General features: G+C 39.5%; 1 protein-coding gene and 1 non-coding gene across 3 annotated transcripts in view; one reads left to right on the top strand and one right to left on the bottom strand.

Annotated features, from left to right (window-relative positions):
- The window catches only part of CLDN10 (claudin 10), a 127,109-nt gene that overhangs the window by 74,003 nt on the left and 29,419 nt on the right, over positions 1-23,687 (top strand). The gene's annotated exons all lie outside the window — the stretch shown is intronic.
- Positions 19,352-19,458, bottom strand: LOC144288189 (U6 spliceosomal RNA). Its single transcript, XR_013356163.1, has one exon. It is a non-coding gene; the product is annotated as a U6 spliceosomal RNA (small nuclear RNA).

The raw sequence follows: 23,687 nt of genomic DNA, 5'->3' as shown, positions 1-23,687 counted from the left end.
ACTGTAGAATAACTTACTGAATATTGGCTAGACGACCTGCATCTACCTTTGGGTACCTGTACTATCCCATACTCCATTTGCATTTAACCTTTGAGTAGGATTGAGTAGAAAATATGAGTGTCAAATTTCTTCTAAATAGACTTTCAACTACTCCTCCTGTTTTTAGCCCCACATCTGTCTCCTTCCAAAGATGCCTGGGACTTCTAATTGGGGCAGTTCTACAATACAATTTGGGTTGTTTCTTGGCTTTCCTCACTGCCAGCTTAAGATTTAACCGTCTCAGCTCTGTTAGGCAGCTTATTTGTGGATCTTATTTCCAGTTTCCAAAATTTTATGTTCTTGTTTCGTCTACCACCTCTTTGGTCTTGTTGGTTTTATGCAGTTTTTTATTTTTATTTTATTTTTATTTTATTTATTCATTCATGAGAGACAGAGAGAGAGAGAGAGAGAGAGAGAGGCAGAGACACAGGCAGAGGGAAGCAGGCTCCATGCAGGGAGCCTGACTGGGACCCCATCCTGGGTCTCCAGGATCACACCCTGGACTGAAGGCGGTGCTAACCTGCTGAGCCACCCGGGCTGCCCGGTTTTATGCAATTTTTAAAAATTCTGTTTACTACCATTAAAAAAAAAAAGATTTGAGAAGAAGAGAGTGGGGGAGGGGCAGAAGGGGAACAAGAGAGAATCCTCAAGCAGACCCCCTACTGAGCATGGAGCCTGACACAGGGCTTCACCTGACCCAAAGCCAAGAGTCAGAGCTTAACCAACTGAGCCACCCACGCACCCTTGTTAACTTTTTAGTGGAGTTTCAGGAGGAAGCAAATGTAAATATGTATGTCTATCATCTTTATCCAGCAGTCTACCTTGTTGTTTCAAGTGCTAATCTAAAACAGCCAGTCTGTGGCAAATGTGTATCGCCCTACAGCCATGCACAATTCTGTGTATCCAAAGTCAAAGCACATCTTCATCCAGTACCAATTACAGCCTTTCACCCTAAGAGGAATGTGGTGTTTGTAAGGGAAGATTTTTCCCATAAGCTATAGTTGAATTGAATATATGCTGAGCTACTAACTTCTAAGTTCAGTGGCAACATGGAGATTTTCTGATTCTGTCATCAAGTACTATGATCTAAAGGTATGTTTGGAGGGTACGTGAAGTACTTATTTGCATACTTTGTTCAAAATCTTTTTTCTTCCTCTATGTGACTGTTTATAATGCCATTATATGCAAGTGAGTCAAACATTTTGGTGTCAAATATTCCTTGGTTTTCACATACAGTATAAGCAAAAAAGGGTATCAGCTAAAAGAAGCCAAGAGCTAGATGAATGAACCATCTGCTAAAAAATTACATTCAGGGGATCCCTGGGTGGCTCAGCAGTTTAGCGCTTGCCTTTGGCCCACGACCTAATCCTGGAGTCCCGGGATTGAGTCCCACATTGGACTCTCTGCATGGAGCCTGCTTCTTCCTCTGCCTGTGTCTCTGCCTCTCTCTCTCTCTCTCTCTCATGAATAAATCTTTAAAAAAATTTTTTTAAGTAAAAAATAAAATTCAAATAACATATTGATAATGAGTAAGAACAAATAGAAATAAAATTCATTTATTTTAAAGATTTTCTCTATGTCTCTCGTGAATAAATAAAGAGGCAGAGACATAGAGGGAGAAGCAGGCTCCCTGCGGGGAGCCTAATGGGGGACTTGATCCCAGGACCCCAGGGTCATGTCCTGAGCCAAAGGCAGATGCTCAACCACTGAGCCACACAGATGTCCCAGAAATAAACTTTTTTAAAAAGATTTTATTTGCTTGACAGAGAATGCGTGAGCAGAGAGAGGAGCAGAGGGAGAGAGAGAAGCAGACTCCCCAGTGAGCAGGGAGCCCAATGTGGGGCTCTATCCTAGGGTCCTGGGATCATCATCTGAGCCAAAGGCAGACACTTAACCAACTGAGCCACCGAGTCACCCCTGAATAGAAATAAATATGATGATTTGCTTCTCCCAAGGGACTGACAGTCAAATTGATATGAAGCTAACTCTAAAGAAAGGGAGCATGTCCCCACCAGCCAAGTGTGGAGGTCATGGTGGCAGAAACAAGAACACACACCATAGCAAAATCAGTCAATGAGATTTAACTGCGTTAATAGGCCATTTTATTAAATGGATAGTTGGCAAGGAAAAAAAAGGCTCATTCAACAAGTTGGTAACTCAAAGAGAGGAATTAGCTAGGTCATTAAGACACCACACAGACTGATCTCTAGAGCTTGAACATAGCATGAATTGATTGTTCAGAGAATTAGAAAAGGTGCCAACATACATGGCTGATTGATGGCCATTGGCATGTTTCATTTCTTTTTGAAACAAAGCTGGAAACAAAGATTTTTTTCTTCTTGAATGTGGAACTGGTTGGTTCAGTGAGATATGACTGCCCACACCTAGTGTTTTCTAACATATTTTTGTGTGACTATGATCACATAGACCCATGCTATTATCTATATGTTCCTAACTGAAAAACAGTCAAAATAATCAGGAGAAGAAAATTCAGTAGATGCTATTACAATCTCTTCTTGCTTTGCATATGGATTTATTTCTTCACCCAGTAAGTCAGAGGTACTTTCTTTTCCAACGATTAGGAATGTTTTCCTCAGAGCTCCTGAAATATTTCTTCCATGGCAAGTGAGATTTCCAACTAATTGAAGTGAATAAACACGCTTCTTCTCAAAGAATGTGCCATGTTACATAGAAAACAGGACTTGAAAGGAATTGTTAAGAACCATTAGCCTTATTAACATGTTATTTTTTTTATATTGTCAAGGGCATAGGGACCTAGTCCCTCACAGTAAAGTTCTTAGCATTTAGGTGAGCCTGCCTCCAGGCTGGAATAATTTAGACACCTGACTTTCCTGTAACTCTTATTGTTTTTGGCTTCATGAGGCAGCATTCATGCGCGAGTGGTCCTTTTCCATTCCCCAAAAGTCTTTTGTAGGACACTGCTAATCTTTTTTTTTCTTTCCCTACTTCTCTGCATGAATTGTGCAGAAATCTCAGGTTGTACCCAGGGCTGATATACAAATAATAGATACAATTAGGATTCTATTCTATTATTTGTTTCAATATTTTTCTATTTAACATGTTTCTTGGTTTAGCAAAAGACTGGTGTCCCTCAAGACTAGCTTATTAGATCTGATCATTTGGTACTGCTTTTAATAATCGTAGCAAATTATCCTAGAGTCAAATCCAATATAATTGTTTTGGAAAGTCCCTTTTATTGTCTAAAACACTGAGCTTGTTATACTTAAAAAAGAAAAAAAAAATATATATATATACTCAGTTTATAAGTTTCAGATACTAAAACACCAGGCTACACTCATATAATGATTTTTAATGCACACTATCACCAACTAGAAAGTTCGTTATTTGGTTCACATTTCCAAACACTCATACTTGCTTATTCTTGAAACTAGAGGGAAGAGGGGGCATCAGAAAGTTTTCATAATGCCCTATGAATTATTTAAATCCATTTCCTGTGCAGCAAAAGCCCTATGACATTTCCAGAGCTGCTGTTTATTTTGGGATGTGAAGGATGTTAAAATTCTTTGTGTTTAAACCACAACATTTGAGTGGCATGGGACAAAGACTCATAGCAGGCTGTAAGTGGCCAGGCAATCCCTACCGGAAGGAAAGAAGCTATTGAATTACCGGAGTCAAGAGCAGGCAAATTCACCTGTGTTGGCAGGCTTAGCAGAGGCCCTGAGACTGACATCCATTGTTCCTCTCACCTACCCAAGTGTAGTCCATCTAAAGGAGTAGTTTGGTTCTTGCTACCTTCATTAGTGCAGAGACCAAACTCCAAATCACATTAAGGAGAATGTTAATACACTGGTTATAAGCTTTACACCAGGAGGGATACCTGCTACCGAAGATGTTCAATGAAAACGCCTTGTGTTTATCAACGATCTCATACCATATATTTTTTGACTGTCTTGTCTATATGTTCTACTAAAGTGTTTCCCTGGGATCCCTGGGTGGCTCAGCGGTTTAGTGCCTGCCTTCAGCCCAGGGCGTGGTCCTGGAGTCCCGGAATCGAGTCTTGCGTCAGGCTCCCTGCATGGTGCCTGTTTCTCCCTCTGCCTGTGTCTCTGCCCCTCTCTGGGTCTCTCATGAATAAATAAAATCTATAAAAAAAAAAGTGTTTCCCTGAAACTCACTAATCTTTACAACACCGTATTGTAGGAACAATCTAAAAACAACTTTCTTTCTTTCTTTCTTTTCTTTCTTTCTCTTTATTTGACAGAACATGTAGGGGGAGCACCAGACACAGGGAGAGGGAGAAGCAGGCTTCCTTCTGAGCAAGGAGCCCGAAGCAGAGTTTGATCCCAGGACCCGGGAATTATGACCTGAGCCAAAGGCAGATGCTTAACCGACTGAGCCATCCAGGCACCCCTCTTTCTATTTTTTTAATTGAGCTCTATTTGACATATAACATTATACTAGTTTCAGGTGTACAACATAATGATTCAATATTTGTAAATATAATCAACCCTTGAGCAGCATGGATGGGTTTAAACTGTGTAGGTCCACATATATGCAGATATTTTTCAATAAGTACAGTATAGTACCACAAATGTCTTTTCCCTCCCTTATGATTCTTTTGAATTTTATTTTATTTTTAAGATTTCATTTATTTATTGAGAGACACACAGAGAGAGGGAGAGACATAGGCAGAGGGAGAAGCAAGCTCCATGCAGGGAGCCTGATGTGGGACTCAATCCTGGGACTCCAGGATCATGCCCTGAGTCAAAGGCAGATGCTCAACTACTGAGCCACCCAGGGGTCCCTATGATTTTTTTTTTTTTTTAAGATTGATTGACTGATTTATTTTAGAGAGAGCACGTGAGGGGAGGGAGGGGCAGAGGGAGAGAAACTAAAGCAGACTCCATGCTGAGGGTGGAGCCTGACGTGAAGCTTGATGCCAGGACCCTGAGATGGTGACCCAGGTGGAAACCAACCAAGAGTTGGATGCTTAACTGACTGAGCCACCCAGGTGTCCCCTTATGATTCTCCTAATAATGTTTTCTTTTCTCTAGCTTATTTTGTAAGAATACAGTATATAATGTATATAACATACAAAATATGTTAACTGACTGTTATATTATCATTAAGGTTTCCTGACAACAGCAGACTATTAAGTTTTTCAGGAATCAGAAGTTATAAGCAGACTTTTGAGTCACAGGAATTGGCACCCCTAGCCACTGCATTTATTCAAGAGTGAAATTATTGCTACAAATCTAGTTAACATTTGTCCCCATAGATAGTTTTTTTTCTTCTGTTTCATATTTCTTTCTTTACAAAAACAAAATAAATAAATGAAGGAAGGAAGTCACTTATCTAAGTTTGTATACTAAAGTCTTCCCAGAAGCATGCCTTGTCATTCAACCACTTTAGACTACATTATGAGGAAATGGGTCTTTATTAAAATGATGAATTTCAAATTAGGATATAATAGTAGTAACATAGTTTTTTATTTTGTACTTTCAAGGTCTCCATTTTCAAATAAAGGATTCTAATATATTCAATTATCAATATGAATGTAAAATCCTTGAAAGAAAGAGAAGCTGATTCATACTTCAAAGTTACAAGTTCTCATTTTTTCTAATAGGCTATTAGAATCCATTATATACTCCTTATGTAATTCTCATGCAGAGTATGGTGTGTAAAGGTTAAATAAGGAGATAATCCTTAAGAAAGAAACTCTGGATATCAACTGCTCTATACTGACATACTTTTTAAAAAGATAGACTTGCACATACTTGCATTTGATTTCCAGCAAAGGCACCAACACGATCTAATGGGAATTTAAAAAATTTTATTTATTCATGAGAGACACACAGGGAAAGGCAGAGACACAGGCAGAGGGAGAAGAAGGCTCACCATTGAGAGCCTGCAACTGCAGGAATCTGGGATCATGACCTGAGCCGAAGGCAGATGCTCAACCACAGAAGGCAGAGCCACCAGGTGTCCCCAGTTTAATGGAAATTTAAACATGGTACCAAAATACCTGGAGAGTGTGGAAAAATGAGCCCTGACCCCTGACCCCTAACTCACACCAAACACAACATTAATTAGAGGTACATCATCAGCTTAAATATAACAGCTAAAACCCTAAAGCTTTAGAAGAAATTATAGGGGCACATTTTTATGACATGGAGGAGGGCAAGTTGTTTTAAACTGGTCACAAAACTCAATAACCAGGGGAATCCCTGGGTGGTTCAGTGGTTTAGCTCCTGCCTTCAGCCCAGGGCATGATCCTGGAGACCCGGGATTGAGTCCCATGTCGGGCTCCCTGCATTGAGCCTGCTTCTCCCTCTGCCTGTGTCTCTGCCTCTCTCTCTCTATCATGAATAAATAAATAAAATCTTAAAAAAAAAAATCAATAACCATAGTGAGAGATGTAAGTAAAATGTTAATGGTAGAATCTAGATGGTGGCTCCAATATATAGGTATATGAATCAGCCTGGGCTGCCATAAGAAAATACTATAGATGGGTAACCTAAACAACCAAAAATTTTCTTACAGTTCTGGAGGCTAGAAGTCCAAGATCAGGTGCCAGCATGATCAGTGTCTGAGGGTTGTTCTCTCCTTGGGTTGCTGATGGCCATCTTCTCACTGTGTGCTTACACGAGATGCTCTTCCTCTTTTTTTTTTTTTTAAGATTTTATTTATTTATTCATGAGAGAAACAGAGAGGCAAAGACAAAGCAGGCTCCATGCAGGAAGCCCAACGTAGGACTCAATCCTGGGTCTCCAGGATCACACCCTGGGCTGAAGACAGCACTAAGCCGCTGAGCCACCCGGGTTGCCCACCCTTCCTCTTCTTATAAGGCCACCGATTCTATCATACTTAGCCCACTCTTATGACCTCTTTAACCTTAATTACCACCTAAAAGCCCTTTCTCCAAATATAGTCACATTGAATGTAAGGGCCTCAACACATAAATTTTAGGAGGGGACATAATTCAATCCATAGCAATGAATGTTCACTATAAAATTCTTTCAACGTTGCTATATATTTATACCTTTTCATAAGAAAATGTAGAGGAAAGATTTTAAGAGAAAGAATTGGTCTTCTAGGGATCTTTAGATGCACTACTTTCCTAATACTATTTTGCAGAATTGTTTTTTGCTGAGACTATTTTTAATTTGCTTAATCCATTAAAAAATCAGGTTGGTATTTTTGAGTGTCTTCCAGTTATAGAGCTAGAAGAAGGTAGAAGGGAAGAATCTTAGGTCAAATAAATTAAGAAGAATTCATTGAGCATTCACAATCTGTACACTCTATGAGACACAGAGACATGGAAGACCTAGATCTTACCTGCATGGGCCACACTGTCTTTGGGTAGCCCCAAAGAATGGAGCAAAGTTCAGGTCTATGGGGAAATTCAAGTGAAGGATAAATACACAGGGCCCAGCAATGCTGATGTCTAGCCCCAGCGTGACCCCTCCCTCCACACTCACCTCCCTCTGACCTCCTCCTACCTACAAATCCCTATGCAGACTGCTGGCTGTTTTGGCAGGGCTCTCCTCCTACACCACACCTGAGCATTCCACCTCATTCATCAAGCCTCAGACCCAGCTCACTTCCTCAGAGACATTCTCCCTGACACAGCATAGATCAGGTTCTTCTACAGCTTCAGAGTACTGTAGTCCTTTATTCGTGAGCATTTGAAACAGCTCATAATTATATGGTCACTGGAGGGATCATTTGAGTAATGTGTAATCTCTGCTGGATTTTAAACTCTATGACAAATAAATTGTATTTTCTTTTTAATTCCAATCATATCCTTAGCAATTCACAGCATCTGTTATATAGGAGGTAACATAGGAAAATACATAGAAACTAGAAACTGTTGGGTTTCTTGTTTTTTTGTTTTTGTTTTTTTTTTCTCTCTATAGGAAAGGGAAAAAAATACCCATATTGTTACAACCATATGAGTTACCGCCAGGATACCATATTAATAAAAAAAAATTTATGAAAGACTTTTTTTAAGCCAAAAGAAGGAAAATATTTATAGAGTACAGAATCTTTGGTTGGAACGGAGATTTTGGGTCATCTGGTCTACCTGTTTATACTGTCAAATTTATGTCAAACTTATGAATGTCTTCAGTAAATTTTCTTTTAAAGATTTATTTATTCATGAGAGACACACACACACAGAGGGAGAGAGAGAGGCAGAGATACAGAGGGAGAAGCAGGCTCCTTACAGGGAGCCAGATGTGGAACTCGATCCCAGATCCCAGGATCACGCCCTGAGCTGAAAGGCAGATGCTCAACCACTGAGCTACCCAGGCATCCCAGTAAAATTTTTAAAAAGAACTACTTATATCAAATTGTTGAATTGAACTCTCAGTTCTTCAGAAACTGATCATTATATATAGCATTTTAGAATTCGTGATTCATGATAATATAATACTTATTATTGGTACTAGCAGTATTACCAGGAAACCTCCAATTTGTAGTGCATTATTTTAAAAAGAGCACAGATTTAAAAAAAAATTTTTTTTTTAAAGATTTTATTTATTTATTCATGATAGTCACAGAGAGAGAGAGAGAGGCAGAGACACAGGCAGAGAGAGAAGCGGGCTCCATGCAGGGAGCCCGATGTGGGATTCGATCCCGGGTCTCCAGGATCGCGCCCTGGGCCAAAGGCAGGCGCCAAACCGCTGTGCCACCCAGGGATCCCAAGAGCACAGATTTTAGACCTAAAAAACCCAGGATTAAGTCACAATGCTGCAACTAACTGGGTACATGGCTTTGAGCAGTTCACTTAATATTTTCAAACCTTATGTTTTTTTTCTCTTGGCATTCAAAGAATGGTAGCCAATATGGTTACAATAAAAACCACAGTGAGGATGAATCAGATTCTATGTTTACTCTCAAATAGCTTACTGTCCAGTTGAAAAATAGGTAAAAACTTCAATTCTGTGTACTAGATGCAACAATGGAAGCATACTACCAAGAAGAATGGAGAGTAGCTCTCACACCTGGCCTGCTGAAAGAGGAGAGTTTTTTTGTTTTGCTTTGTTTTGTCTTTTTGGTTTTTTTTGTTTTTGTTTTTGTTTTTTTGGTGGGGGAGGAGGGCTGTTTTGTTTAAAAAGTTAATGAGGGCAGCCCAGGTGGCTCAGCGGTTTAGCGCCACCTTCAGCCTAGGGTGTGATCCTGGAGACCCCGGATCGAGTCCCACGTTAGGCTCCTGCATGGAGCCTGCTTCTCCCTCTGCCTGTGTCTCTGCCCCCCACCCCCACCCCGTGTGTCTGTCTCTCATGAATAAATAAATAAAATCTTAAAAAGTTAATGAAAAGCCATTCTCCAGAGAGATTAAGAAAACAAGACAATCTGGGCACAGGAACACTGAAGTGGTTTTGGTATAATCCCAACAGAGTGAGTATCCAAAGTCAGGTGTAGCAGGAAATGGGCAGCAGATCCTGGGGTGTGTTGTATGTCATGATAAAATACATGGATTTCACACTGTGGGTGCTAGAGAACCAGTAAAGGGCTTTAAAAGAGAAACCATCAGATTTATCTTTTAGGAAAGTCCACCTGGGGATTCATATGATAGATGGCTTTGAGGGGTGAGATGAGAGGCAGGGAGACCATTTAGGAAGCCGCTGTGATAGTCATAGAAGAGGTGATGAAGGCCAGAATCAAGAAGAGTAATGTGGGCCTGGAGAGGTGAGAATGATTCAAGAGCTGGTTTAGGAATAGAGTCAACCAGATGGGGTGATGTGGAGTACAGAGAAGTGAGGGGTCCATCAGGACTCATAATGAATCATGACTGGGGTGCCTGGGTGCCTCAGTGGGTTAAGTGTCTGGCTTTTGATTTTGGCTTAGGTCATGATCTCAGGCTGTGAGATCAAGCACTGCCCGCCCCTCCTTCCCCCTCTTTCTCAGATAAATAAATAAATCCTTAAAAAAAAATAAAAAAAATCATGACTTGCTGGAGAGAGTGGTAGACAAATATCATCTATGAGTTGGGACAGAGAATATATGAAGGGAGAAGAGGGAGGTGGGAAGCAGAGATTTGCTTTTGGACACAGTAAGTTTGCAGTCCCTATGAGCTCCCAAGAGAAAGGTGTTCAACAGGGACTGGGAGTCAGGACTGGGTCAGGGAATTCTATTTTGAAGCCACTAGTTTGCCTAGAGAAAGGGTGTGACATGAAAAGGGAAAAGTGCCAAGCACAGAATGCTGGGGATGCCAGCTGATAAGCAGGAGATAGACGAAGAACCATGGATAGGCAGAGAAACAGAAGTGAGAAGAGAGTCGTAGAGACCAAAGGAAGAAAGTATTTCACAAAGGAAGAATTGGGCAACTGTGTCAAAATGTGCAGAAAGGTCAAGCAACGTAAGGAATGAAAATATCTACTGAATCCCATAGCATGAAGCTACTTGTCCCCTTGGCTTGTGGTGTTTCACTGGAGAGAGAAAAGTAGGAAACTGCATTGCACTGGCTTGAGAAGTCAATGGGATGGTGGAGAGAGATCATGACAACAGACAACTCCACTGAGATGCTTGGTTGAAAAAAAGAAAAATGAACAAAATTTTCAAAATCTCTCCTCCCCCATGGTCTCTTTTAAATATATTTGTATATTTCTCTAAATCTGAAAGAAACAACTCCTTGAGCTCTGCTTCATCCAGGCAGAAAGATCACCCAAAGAATTATTTGTCCCTACCCATACAAATATTGTAGTCTCAGGAGGAAGATAAATGCTTGCCACTGTTTTCTAGAGAAGACTGATGGTAATGAACATTACTTTGTAATTTAACATAGGGCAAAATCCCTGACACATTTTGATTTAAAAAGAAACTATGGATTCTTAGCTCTGGGTTCTTCATATAGCCATTTTTGCCTCGCAGTGCAAAATCTTTGCCTTGCAGCTCTGCTAATATTGTTTTTACCATGTCTTTAACATCTGTTCTTTCTCTTTCTTTCCCACGGTCTTTAAAACAAGACTGTGTTTATTTTTAAGCCATTGAGTACGGTTTTTTTTGTTGTTGTTCACATTTAACTGTCTTGACAATTTTTATCCAAAAGAGGGCGCAGATTTCTCATGAAATATATATATCACAAAATTTGCTGGCTCCTAGTAGTAGTTAAATTTCACAGCTGCTGTAATTTAATGCAGAAACATTATTTCTGTGGCATATGCATATGAATTAAATCCCATTGTGCGAGCGCTAATTAAGAGTCTTTTGCATCTTCAAGAGTAGTTTCAGAGAAGAGCCAGACTAAGTTGGAGCCAACATTTTTCTATTTTGGGTAGCCAAATCAAATTAAGATAGGCATTTTAAAATTAAACATTAAGTGGGATTTTAAAAACCCAGTTTGTTTGCAATCTTCTAATTTTAGGGTGTTTCCATTTTACCATGGTTCAAAGAACAATTAGGGAAGTAATACAGTTCAGACCTTGTTTGTGAGTGGTTAATAGCTAATCAGGAGGGTTTTGTTTTGTTTTGTTTTGATCACAGCTGGAATTGTTCATATTTTAAATACTCAGTATGTATAGCTGTTCTCACATACAAGAAGCCCTACGACTGCTGAATGGAGGGGATAATGTGAGTTCTGACCTCAGTTCTTACTTTAGGTTGAATCTCACCATGACTTGGATATATTTTCTCAGGGAAGTGATATAGCAAAGGTGTGCTAAAGTTCACAGTTTAACAGAAATCCACTTAGCCAAATTCTGTACCTGAGATGTATAGATTAAGGCAGAACTTCACTCCCCAGATGGTGCTTCCAAATCTGAAAATCCCATGCATTTATTAGCTTACTCTTGCTTCTACAGTTATAGAAAATACAGCTTCTCTATGGTACCTAACTAGTAATCTGCTGGTGGAAGTAACAATGAACATGTATTTGGGGGAAACCTCACCATTTTGATTGGCTTCCAGCCCTCAAAATGAAACCAACTATGAGTAGAGAATCAATGAAACTTTTTTTGTGAATTGATTGGACACTGAGGACTACTAATGAGGACCCAAACAACTATATCCTCCAGTGACAACATGCAAGTAGCACAAAATGAGAGCAAAATCTAAATTTATGGTCCCTATTTATGCACCAATGACCTTGCCAAGAAGAACTGCATGTGGATAAGGAACCACATGACAACAAGAACCAAGCATTATTTCCAGTTTTAATTTAATTATAAATCTAAGACCCATTGCTAAATTATTTCCAAGAATTACCAAGTGCTCATACCTACTCTTCTTATATGATCAGAGTTATAATTTATCACATTGAGTTCTGCTTGTGTCTGGCCAAAACTTCCTTCATTATGCACATCATCCAATGACAAGGTTGATATGTGTACTCACCTGGAGATTCCCATGCTGCATCTCGTCCAGCTTCCTCTTTTTGTGAATCTCATATCTAATTTCTTCTTTAGGGCACAGTCCAGATCAGTTCTTTTCTGGATTTGGGGAGCCCATGACTCCTCCTTTTCCTTTGCCCCTGCTATAGCCAACATCCTTGTTCTGTTGTACCCCTTATGGCAACACCCTTACCCCCCTTAGATTTCATTCTCTATAGCCTCCACCAAAAAGATGTTTTTTAAATACTCAACTTGCTGAATGATGCCAAATTTTGTTACATATCTGAAAATTTCTCTTGCTTTTCAATAATAGAAACCACATCAATCAACCACCAAAAATGTTTAAGGACAGCTATGTCAGAGTGGAAGGTATGAAGGAGTCAAAGACACAAACACAGCCTACAACAATACAGAAGAGAGCCTGAGGGGGCTGGTGATAGGACTGGATTTTGAATCTGTTTTTCCATTCAATATTTATATTGAAACATTTGGGAATACAGCATTTTTTCAATATGTCTTCTCTGAAATGACCATTTCCCAGTTGGTATATGACTCTAAAAGGCATCCACATTCACTGATATAAAACTCATATGCTGAAATCAATTTGTTTTAAAAAATCTAATTTTATAATAAAAGTTTAAAAAATTAGTCATAAGTGTGCATCCAGAAGAAGGCTGTTGCATTATATAAAGGTGTAAAAATATATAAAGGTAAATGGGTAATAAAAGCTTAATTTCTTATTGATGTTGTATTTTCTACCTTTCCAGAATATTGTCATGACAACACTTACACACTTTTTTTTTTTTTTTTAAGGAAAACTGAAAATAACAAGATGCTCATTATTTCGAGCTTAAATGCTTAACGATTCTTTTGGTTCCTATTCAGCTTTCAAAGGATAATCTTGATCCTTTAACAAACATTTACCTTTGGGGAGCCTGGGTGGCTCAGTAGTTGTCTGCCTTCAGCTCAGGTCATGATCCCCATGTCCTGGGATTGAGTCCCACATGGGGAGCCTGCTTCTCCCTCTGCCTATGTCTCTGCCTCTTTCTCTGTGTCTCTCATGAATATATAAATAAAATATTTAAAAACAACAAAAAAGACATTTACCTTTAAGAACGGTCTACCACTGAAATCCAGAAGGATATATATTAAGTTACAAAAGACTACCTCTCAGTTATTAGTCTGGATTAGATAGGAAACACATGGCATATTTGAAAATATTAGAAAAAGCTGAACAAAAATCAGGTGTTGGCTAGTGCTCTTGAATGAGAAATGATATTAATTCTTAAAGTTGGCTTCCTTTGTTACCTATAAAAATATCATCAAACCTCTAACTTAAGAGCTTGAGTAATTTAGTTAAATTTCATGTTTGTTGGCATATTGCTTTTTTTTTTTTTTTTGCATATTGCTTCTTTCATGGACACTGACAATATCCATTTACTACCTATGACACTGTTTAGAACTTAAATAACTATGCAGTCCTTTTAAAGTTTGGAGGTTATAAAATAAAAAAAATAAAGTTTGGAGGTTTTCTCTCAATCTTTTTTTTTTTTTTTTTTAAATAATGCTTAGAGGTTCTGACACTTAGGCTCTTTTGAATGTGTTATGTTTAATAAAACTTGCTCACAACCACGGGCATAGGAAGTTACTTGCAGTTGAAAAGTGTGAGATTTGGAATACCACGTGGAACAGCCTTGTGGCCCTGTGGCCACACATGCACAATGAGAACTCAGCAGCTGTGCATGATAAACCTGGCTCCAGCATTAACCTGCTGTGGGACCTTCTACAAATTGTTTAATTCCAGCCATGAGAATAAACATTGACACTATGCCCTAGAATAGATTGAAGGGAATCAGGCTGTTTGCCCATAAAACTGAAACTCACTCTGCCTTTCCTTCCTAACACTTGGGGACAGGGAGGAATTTGGAAAGACCAGGCTGTAGGCTACTGTTCTTTGCTTCCAGTTAAAAGAGGCAAATATAAGCAAGAGACCATAAGTAGGAAGGAGTAGGGCAGCTGGGGTAAGGATTAGCAAATGTAAGCGAAATTCGAGAATGAAGGGTAAATCTCTGGAATGGTGAGGAAGGTTTCTCCGTGATTCTAACTCTCCTGCCGGTTCCCAGTGTGGACCACGATTGCGTCACACTCTAGTCATTTGTGTTCGTTTGAATCCTTCTTTCTCTCCTATTCCTCTATTCCATTGTCTCTTCCATTCCTTCTTGTTTTCCCTTTGTCGACACTGAAGGGGAGGAAGAAACAATATTCTACTGGATTTTTTATTTCCTCCTTCGATTTAGAGCCAGGCGTAATTCTACAGAACCTCTTCAACCCATTCACAATGGGCCAAGGTAAATGTAAATGAACAAAATACTGACAGAACTAGAACTGGATGCCAGGTCCTGTAAATGCCAGTCCACGGCTATTTATTTCCAAACATTGCTCTCAAGTGTAATGATAAAAACAAGACAAAACAAAATAACCCTGCATTGACTATTTTTATACATAAAAATGATATTCTGTTTGCTACTAATAGGAATTAGGGCAGGAGGAGGTGATTGTATTCAAACTCCATTATTTCATATATACAAGGATTATTTGATTTAGAATATGAATGTATATACTTTAAAAGTCAGAGTTTTTTAAGATTTTATTTTACACACACACAGAGAGAGAGAGAGAGAGAGAGAGAGAAAGAGAGCACAAGCAGGGAGAGCAAGGAGGGACAAGCAGACTCCCCACTGAGCAGGGAGCCTGATGCAGGGCTCCATCCCAGGCAAATGCTGATGCTTAATGGACTGAGCCACCCAAGATTTTTTAATTTTTATTTATTTCTTTTATTATTATTTTTTAAGTTTTTTAAGCAAGGTTTTAAGTTCAATGTGGGGCTTGAATTTAGAACCCTGAGATCAATAGTCACATGCTCTGCAGACTAAGCTAGCCAGGCACCCCAGGTATGTTGACTCTTGATCTCAGGGTTGTGAGTTTGAGCTCCATGTTGGATGTAGAAATTACTAAAACAAAAACAGCAAAACAAATGAAAAAACATACATTTTCCTAAATTCATATTGTGTGATCCCAAACCATCTATAGAAAAAAAATTCTTAGTGACAAATATATTATTTATATATGTATATACAAATGGGTTTTAAGAGACTAAAAGAGCAATTCTTTGAGGATTAATTTGATCATTTGAAGTGTAAACTAAGGCCCCATATTTGTTACAAGATTAAAATTTGAAAGAATAGGACTTTCTCTTCATTTAAAGATTATGTACTTGAAAGAATAAAAATGTAGACATTTACAGATAGTTTTTGAGAGTATGCTTAGCATTCCATCTGATAATTGTAAGTCATCCTTTTTGACCAATAAATTAAATTCAATGACTATTTATCAAATGCCCATAATACTGTATACACAGTTCTGTAACATTGGGGCTTTAATTTATTTGATCCTACCCATCTTATTTGGAAATTAACATGAAGATAATGGTATTTTATTGCGTTTCTCCTCTATAGTACATAAAATCCAGAAACTAACAAAGAGAATATCATTCAGTTTGCTTAACCAAATTTCATTTGCTGCTTTATTTACTGTGTCAAAAAATTACAATATAATCTTTCACATAATGTTTTGATTAGAAAACAAAACATTGCTTAACTCTATAGGATTACATATGTGGATGAATTGTATGGTGGGGAAGTAGTTGACTTAGGTCATATTTGTTTGTCAGAAAGATTTATGTCTCAAATCCTAGAGGTGTGGCAGTTTGTAATAATCGCAGGCAAAACATGACATCAACTTTGTTCTTTAGATCTTTTTATTAATTCTTTACAAACCTTAAATCAAACATAGAAACAGCTATTGCTTTGAACCACGAAAAGAGGTGTGTCTGTCTACTGTATTATCAGCATACAGTTCTATTCCTTTCTTTTCATGTTACCATTCAAAAGTCATTTATAAAGATGACTCTGCATGAACCTGAAACAAAAACCTCCTAGTAATATACTCATAAGTATTTTATCAGCACAGATATATCATTGAGGAGAACCTGTATTAAATATGACAGTTTTCAACTTCTAAATAGTAAAACTATTGTTCAGATTTTTTTCTTCTGCAGTAAACTTGGATAATTTTTCAAATTTACCTTTTTTAAAAAAAGATTTTATTTATTCATTCATGAGAGACACAGAGAGGCAGAGACACAGGCAGAAGAGAGGCAAGCTCCCCACGGGGAGTCTGAGGTGGGACTCAATTCCGGGATCATTCCCTGAAGCAAAGGCGGCAGCCACTCACCCACTGAGCCACCCATGTGCCCCATGATGCACTTTCCTTCTAGCCCCGGCCACCATTTCTCTCCTCTTTAAGGAGCTGCTTACCTTTCCTGCTCTCCTCCGATCCTCCACTGACCCTACTCCCATCTGGTGTGTGCACCACCGTCTCCACAGAACCACTCTGTCAAGGAGGTCTTCCTCCTTCAGTTTGTCATCTGCTTGTCCCCTCAGCAGTATGTGACACTATTAATCACTCTACTTCTTCAAAAAAATTTATTCATGGGGCTTCCAGAGTCTGCCCTGGGTCTTCTCCCACCTGGATGGCTGTGCCTTCCCAATGTCTTTTGTCGGATTGTCCTCAACTCCTAAAATATGTCTTTCCCATCTACCCTCCGCCTGAGAGGATTGGGCTAGCTTCATGGTTGAAATGCCACCTGACCACAGATGGCTCCAGAGCATACTTTATAAGCTTGAAGCTGTGCCCTGAACTCTGGACTTGTAGATGCAACTGCCTACTTGGCTCTTCTCCTGGAGGTCTACTGGGCATTCTAACTCAAGGTGTCTAAAGCTGAACTCTCATTTCTTTTTTCTTTTTTTTTTTTTTTAAGATTTTATTTATTCATGAGACACAGAGAGAGAGAGGCAGAGACATAGGCAGAGGGAGAAGCAGACTCCATGCAGGGAGCCCGATGTGGGACTCGATCCCAGGTCTCCAGGATCACACCCTGGGCTGAAGGCGGTGCTAAACTGCTGAGCCACCCAAGCTGCCCTGAACTCTCCTTTCTACCCCTAAACCCGATCATCGATCATCGAGAGTTTTCCTCAAGGCAGGAAACAAGCCCACCTTTCCAGTGGCGGAGGCCAAAACCCTGATGTCTTCCTTGGCTTCTCTTTCCCCCTCATACTTGACAGCCAGTCATCAGCAAATCTTGTCAGTTCTACCCTCAAAAGAGATCCCAAATGCAAAATCTGACCATCTCTCACCACCGCACTTCTACCAGCTTCATCAGAGCCACCATTGTCATTCAGCTAGATCGTGGGGCTAGCATCCCAGCTGGTATCCTTGTTCCTAAACACCCTATTCTGAGTGATCCCAAAACCTAAATTGGATACCTCTTCTCAGAAAACCTGCCAGTGTACTGAGTAAAAGCCAAAGTCAATATTAGGACTTACAGAGCCCTCCACCGACTGCTGACACATATGTGCACCCCACACATATATATATACCCTCAAACACATAAAGATGCATGGACGCACTCAGACCCATAAAGACACATGAACACACAGATAAGCACATGCAGAGACACTCAGACACACACATGGGCATACAGGGCCACATACACAGACCCTCTTCCCTCTCTGTTATTATCTTCCACTATGTTCTCCTTCATCTCCTCTGCTCCAGCCACACTGGCCCCTCCAGTGTGGCTCAGACAAGTCAGATGTGTTTCCTGCTTTGGGAGTGCTCCCCAGAAAACTAGCCACATGGCTAGTCCCCTCTTTCAGGTCTCTACTCCAAAGTCCTCTTCCCAGGGAAGGCTCCTCTGGCCACCTAAAGTTTAAAAACCAATCTCCCCCCAACACACACTTGGGTAGAACACCCCCACTCCCTACTGGCTTAATTTCTTTCTCCTTAGCATACATCTTCTGATAGACTAACCATTCCTCTTGCCTTATTCTTGCCTCCTCCAGCAGAAGGTAAGCTCTATGTGGGTGGAGATCTTGTTCTATTTCGTTCACCTTATCTACAACATGGGAAAGGATGTCTAGAGCCCAATAGCCCCCCAGTAAGTACCTTTTGAATTATTTCCATGAAGGAATAATACTGTGCTCAGAATAGAAGCAAGAATTGAGTGAACCCATATGGGCTATTTGAGCATCTCATGGTGGTAAGTCCTCACTTCTTACACTGGCTACAAGTTTCTTTTCCAAAACTTGGACAATTGGCTCTAAAGGAAAAAAAATTAAGAGGGAACTGGTCGTGCTAACATGGCACTAATCCTTAATTCAGTCATTGTGTTCTCCCTTTTCCTCATTTCCCCAAATACGAACTACTGCTCCTTAGATGCATTAGCTCTCCAATGCTATAAATCTCTATACCTGAGACAAAGGGCTGAAGCGGCCCAGTGAGGTAGAAGTTGGTCTGTGGTCCTGCATCTCTTCTCATTCCACACATACATACAAGCTCATCTGAAAAAGCCTCTTCATCATCACCTACCCTTCTCTTTCCCTCCCAATCAATGTTTTAAAGAGAAAAACATCTAGGGCTCTTGGGTGGCTCAGTCAGTTGAATGTCCGACTCTTGATTTCAGCTCAGGTCATTATCTCAGGGTTGTGGGGTTGAGCCCCACATTGTGGGGACTTCAGGGAGTCTTGCTTGAGACTCTTTCCCTCTGTGCCCCCTCTCTCTAAAATAAATAAATCTTTGAAAAAGATAGAGAACATCTTCCTTTATTACTACTTGTCACTCTTGTTTTCCTTTTACTTCCATCTCTTTATTTCTTTGATACACACACACACACAGCTACTTCTCTGATATGTCAGTGCAATACTCCAAACTTCTCTCTTTCCACCTGCTTTTCTTTCATAATCAGATAAGAGGAGGTCAGTGAAGCACAACAAATAGTAATGGACCCCAAAATATTCAGATAATGACTTATCTTGTAACTGTGGATAATGTCTGGAACTTTTCTTTTAATGGATGTGGGCTTTGGGTTTTTTTTTTTTAATACGGAATGCTTCACGAATTAGTATGTCATCCTTATGCAGGGGCCATGTTTATCTTCTCTGTATCCTTCCAATTTTATTATTCGTGCTGCTGAAGTAAGCACTTACGTTTTATTTAAGTAATCTCTATACCCATGATGGGGCTTGAACTTATGACCCCAAGATCAAGAGTTGCATGCCCTTCTGCTTGAGCCAGCCAGGTGCCCCTGGAACTTTTCAGTATTTATATTTTCTGTCTTTAAAAACCTATCTTTAAATGCCCTCAGAATCTGAAAGACAAAGATATCATTTAAATATAATCACATGAACTTTGGAGATGGGAGAAATTCGGATTTTAAAGTAATATAATAATTATATAGTTAGAACAAGTATTGTGAGGATATGCAAAAACAAGATCCATCCTGCCCTGCTGTGGGATACTGCTGCTCCAGAAACAACCCAGAAGTACCTAGTGAAAAAGGGGGGGAAAGTCTTGCATTTTACATCTGAATGCAACACTTTTCCATTAATTATTTATCTATCTATTTGACAGAGAGTGAGCAAGACAGCACAAGTAGGGGCAGCGGCAGAGTGAGAAGCAGACTCCACACTGAGCAGGGAGCCCTATGCTTGGCTCCACCCCAGAACCTTGGGATCATAATCTGAGCTGAAGGCAGAAGCTTAACTGACTGAGCCACCCAGGTGCCCCCTGTTGTTTTATTGTAGCACACTTTTTGTTAGCTAATGTGTGTCAAAACTTTATCAGAAAACAAAATACAACAATGTAGGCAGCAAGGTAAATACACCACAGAAGACATCCCATTCAGGATAGTAAGAGAAAAGGCTGGGTGCTCATTAAATTCTAACTGGCTGAGAGCATACTACAGGACTCAAGGCATGGAAAAAACAGAACTAACAGAGTACTCTAATGAACTTTTTATAATGTGTGTGTGTGTATGGGTACATATATATACATACATATGTCTACACACAAACACATACATTTTAAGAAGTGTTCCAGACCCCAACTGTGATACAGTGAATCAGCATCACCTGAGATATTGTTAAACAGTAGATTCATGAACTCCAGTTCATCTATTACAAGACTTAATCACACAATGAAATTAAATAAGGAAATTTGGTATCCTGTTCAAATACTTCTGATTATAAAAGCCATTCTCCTGGAAAAATAAAGATCAATATAAATTAGCTAGAATTGTTTTAATTCATTGTGTGTGTGTATTTGGTCATATACCAAGTAGATATTGATGGAATACACAACTACAGAGTTGTGTTGGTAAGAGGCAATGTAGTGCAATAGAGTGTGACTCCAGGACTAAACTCTGCTTCCACCATGTCCTAGAGCAAGTGACTTCACCTCTCTGTGTTTTGGTTTCCTCATCTCTACAATGGAACGAAAACAGAACCCACTCCATGGGGTTATTAAATGGGTGACTGGTTCTTAAAAGGTACCCATACACATTTTAGTAGATAAAAATAAGGGAAACCCTACATTTTGAAAGAATTCATCATTAATTATTTCCTTCTGGGTATGTTTCCATAAGAATTTGCAATTTTGACCTCCAAAGAATTCATTGTAAACTTCCAATAATGTCTCCCATGAAGTGAGCCAAACAGTCAACATGGTGCTCCTGAGAATTATGGAGTAAATTCTCACCAGCTCCATTCTGAGGACCACAGAGAGGGGAAAGTGTCTTCAGTGTAATGGTCACTGGAATGTTCTGCTTCCCGCCCTTACACACACTCATGTGGGAAGGTGAGGGCCATGGACGCAATTCTTCACTTTCCCCCATACTCACCATCTCCTTTTTCACTATGACCTTCCTCCTCCTGGCCACTGGAGGGGTTCACCTGGCCCCCACCTCTACATTTCTGTTACCTTTATTCTGTCATATAGCCTGTCCATCACTTCTTACCTTTAACTATCATCTGGTTATATTTCCCACTGTTGCACACTTCTCTTTGGACATCCCCTGACCCCATTTCTTACCCTTGGACCAATCCCCCTCTGGCTTCCTGGTTTCTCTCCTCTTTGTTGGCCATGCTACTCAACCCTTTGTTTCTCTTGCCTATTTCCTTGTCTGCCCTAGGTCCCCTACATCACTCTTCTTCATTAGTGAATTGAACTACCTTGCTTTATCACATTTTTAAATAAACAACAATAGAAATTGAAAATAAAATAACATTATCCTCATGCCCCCCCCCCCGCCCCCCAACACACACACCCATACACATAGAGCCCTTTCAATATAGGAACCGAGGGAGACCAATGGCAGGAGATGGTTGATAGAAAAGAAAGCAGGGAGTCCACCAAAGGAAAACTCTTGCCTCTATTCTCTCCTTGTTCACTTGATCTGTGGCTTGTCAAGTTCATTAGGAATCACTCAGAGACTTTTAGACTTCAAAGTTGTATTGGAGACCATCCAGCACAACTCCTTCATTTAATAAATGCAAGCCAGACAAAAAAACCCAAAAACCAAAAAACAAAACAGGACTTGCCCAAAATACACAGATTTACTTGCTGCCCAATCTGAGCCAGGAAGGTTTTATTAGGACCCATGAGATGCTAACTGACCAGCAAAATACAAGCAACCCATCTGCAAGCACTGGAAGTTTCCAGCATCCCCGAGTGACAGTCATTTCAGTCTGGAGGGGTATGCACCAAGACAGCTGGGAGCTTCCCGGTCCAGGGGCTCAAGAGGAATTTAGATGGCTCTAAGATACCTAGAATTGGGAATGAATGCATTTTAAATGTAATGCAGGAAAAACAAATGCACAAGATACATATCACCAACTTGTAACAGGTCCATCAAAACATTCAGATGCAGTACAGCCTCAGAGGATACCAAATGCTAAATTAAACACTGTTTCCTCATAATGTGCAGAAAAATTACATATATATATTATATAAACAGACACATAAATATATGGTTAGTGATGCAGTGATAAACACGAGTGTTCATTCCTGTAATACTCCTATCACTGTAGCTTTCATGCTAAGGAGATTACAAATATCATAGAATTAGTGTAGGGCATTAAGATACTGAGAGTCTTAGGGGAAATGGAAGGAATAAGAACCAGATATGCTGTTTCACTCTCTTAGTATCGACATTAATGTCTTCTCTAACAAGGTGTAACAATATTTGGCTCCTGGGCAGTTTTTTTTTTTTTTTTTTTTTTTTTAGTTAATACCATATTTATCAGGACTGTAGTTTCTTCCCACCTGATTAACAGCATCCACCTCCCTGGACTCTAGGAAGGAGCTAATATATACTGAAACCAAATTTGATGCCTAGAAAATCCTTGAGTTGTTAAAAGGCACACCTGTGTTGTTTGGCAGGTGAGTTGAATCTCAAGAATTTCTGCAAATCTCTTGTTCAGTCAGCTAAACTGGTTTCACTCCTATTGAACAACCCTGGGGGGAAGGGGATCTCTATTTTTCCTTAATAATCATAATAATGCCAAGGAAATAACTTTCAATGCTAATCTCAGTGGTTTGGTTCTCAAAATGGAAAGGTTCAGAATATTTTTCAGGACATTAGATGTCTCCATGTCAAATTTATTAATTTATAGATTAATTAGTAGGTTTCATATTGGAAATCATCTACAGCTTTTTGTAAAGACCAAATTATCCTTAATTCAGATGTTACTTTGAGTAATTTGGAGAAGTAACTTTCGAGCCATATTCACTTTGTATTCCAATTAAGAACAGACTGTCACGAATAATTACATTAAAAATTTCAGTGAACTGGATCCTAAATAAGGAAGCGTTTATCAGCGGAAAGGTACTCTATAAATGGGTTTGCAGATTACCTGCAAAGGTTATTTGGGACTCTACAATATTTTTTGGCGGGGGGGACTCTACAATCTTAAAGCAAAACAGGCCATTTATTTAGAGATTTAAATAAAAATCTCTATTCAATCCATTTTCATTTTCTGAATATTCTTATGTGGCATTATGTTGTTGTCTATACTATATTTAGGTTTATTCTGACTAAATAGGCTTGAAATACTTATAAGACATTTTAAATAAATGCTTGAGGGGCACCTGGGTGGTTCAGTGGTTGAGCATCTGCCTTTGGCTCAGGTCATGATCCTAGGGTCCTGGGTTCAAGTTCCACATCAGGTTCCACACAAAGAGCCTGCTTCTCGCTCTGCCTATGTCTCTGCCTCTTTCTCTGTGTCCCTCATGAATAAATAAAACCCTTAAAAATAATAACAAAATAAAATAAATGCTTGATTCACTACATAATATTCTTTAGGTATTAGAGGAAGTTAACATTTTCATCTTGGTGAGGGACTTGTGGGCTCTAAAAAATAACTTTGGCAATTA

This window comes from Canis aureus, chromosome 17 (genome assembly GCF_053574225.1).
Source record: "Canis aureus isolate CA01 chromosome 17, VMU_Caureus_v.1.0, whole genome shotgun sequence".
Taxonomy (NCBI): domain Eukaryota; kingdom Metazoa; phylum Chordata; class Mammalia; order Carnivora; family Canidae; genus Canis; species Canis aureus.
This window is presented reverse-complemented; position numbering and strand designations above follow the sequence as displayed.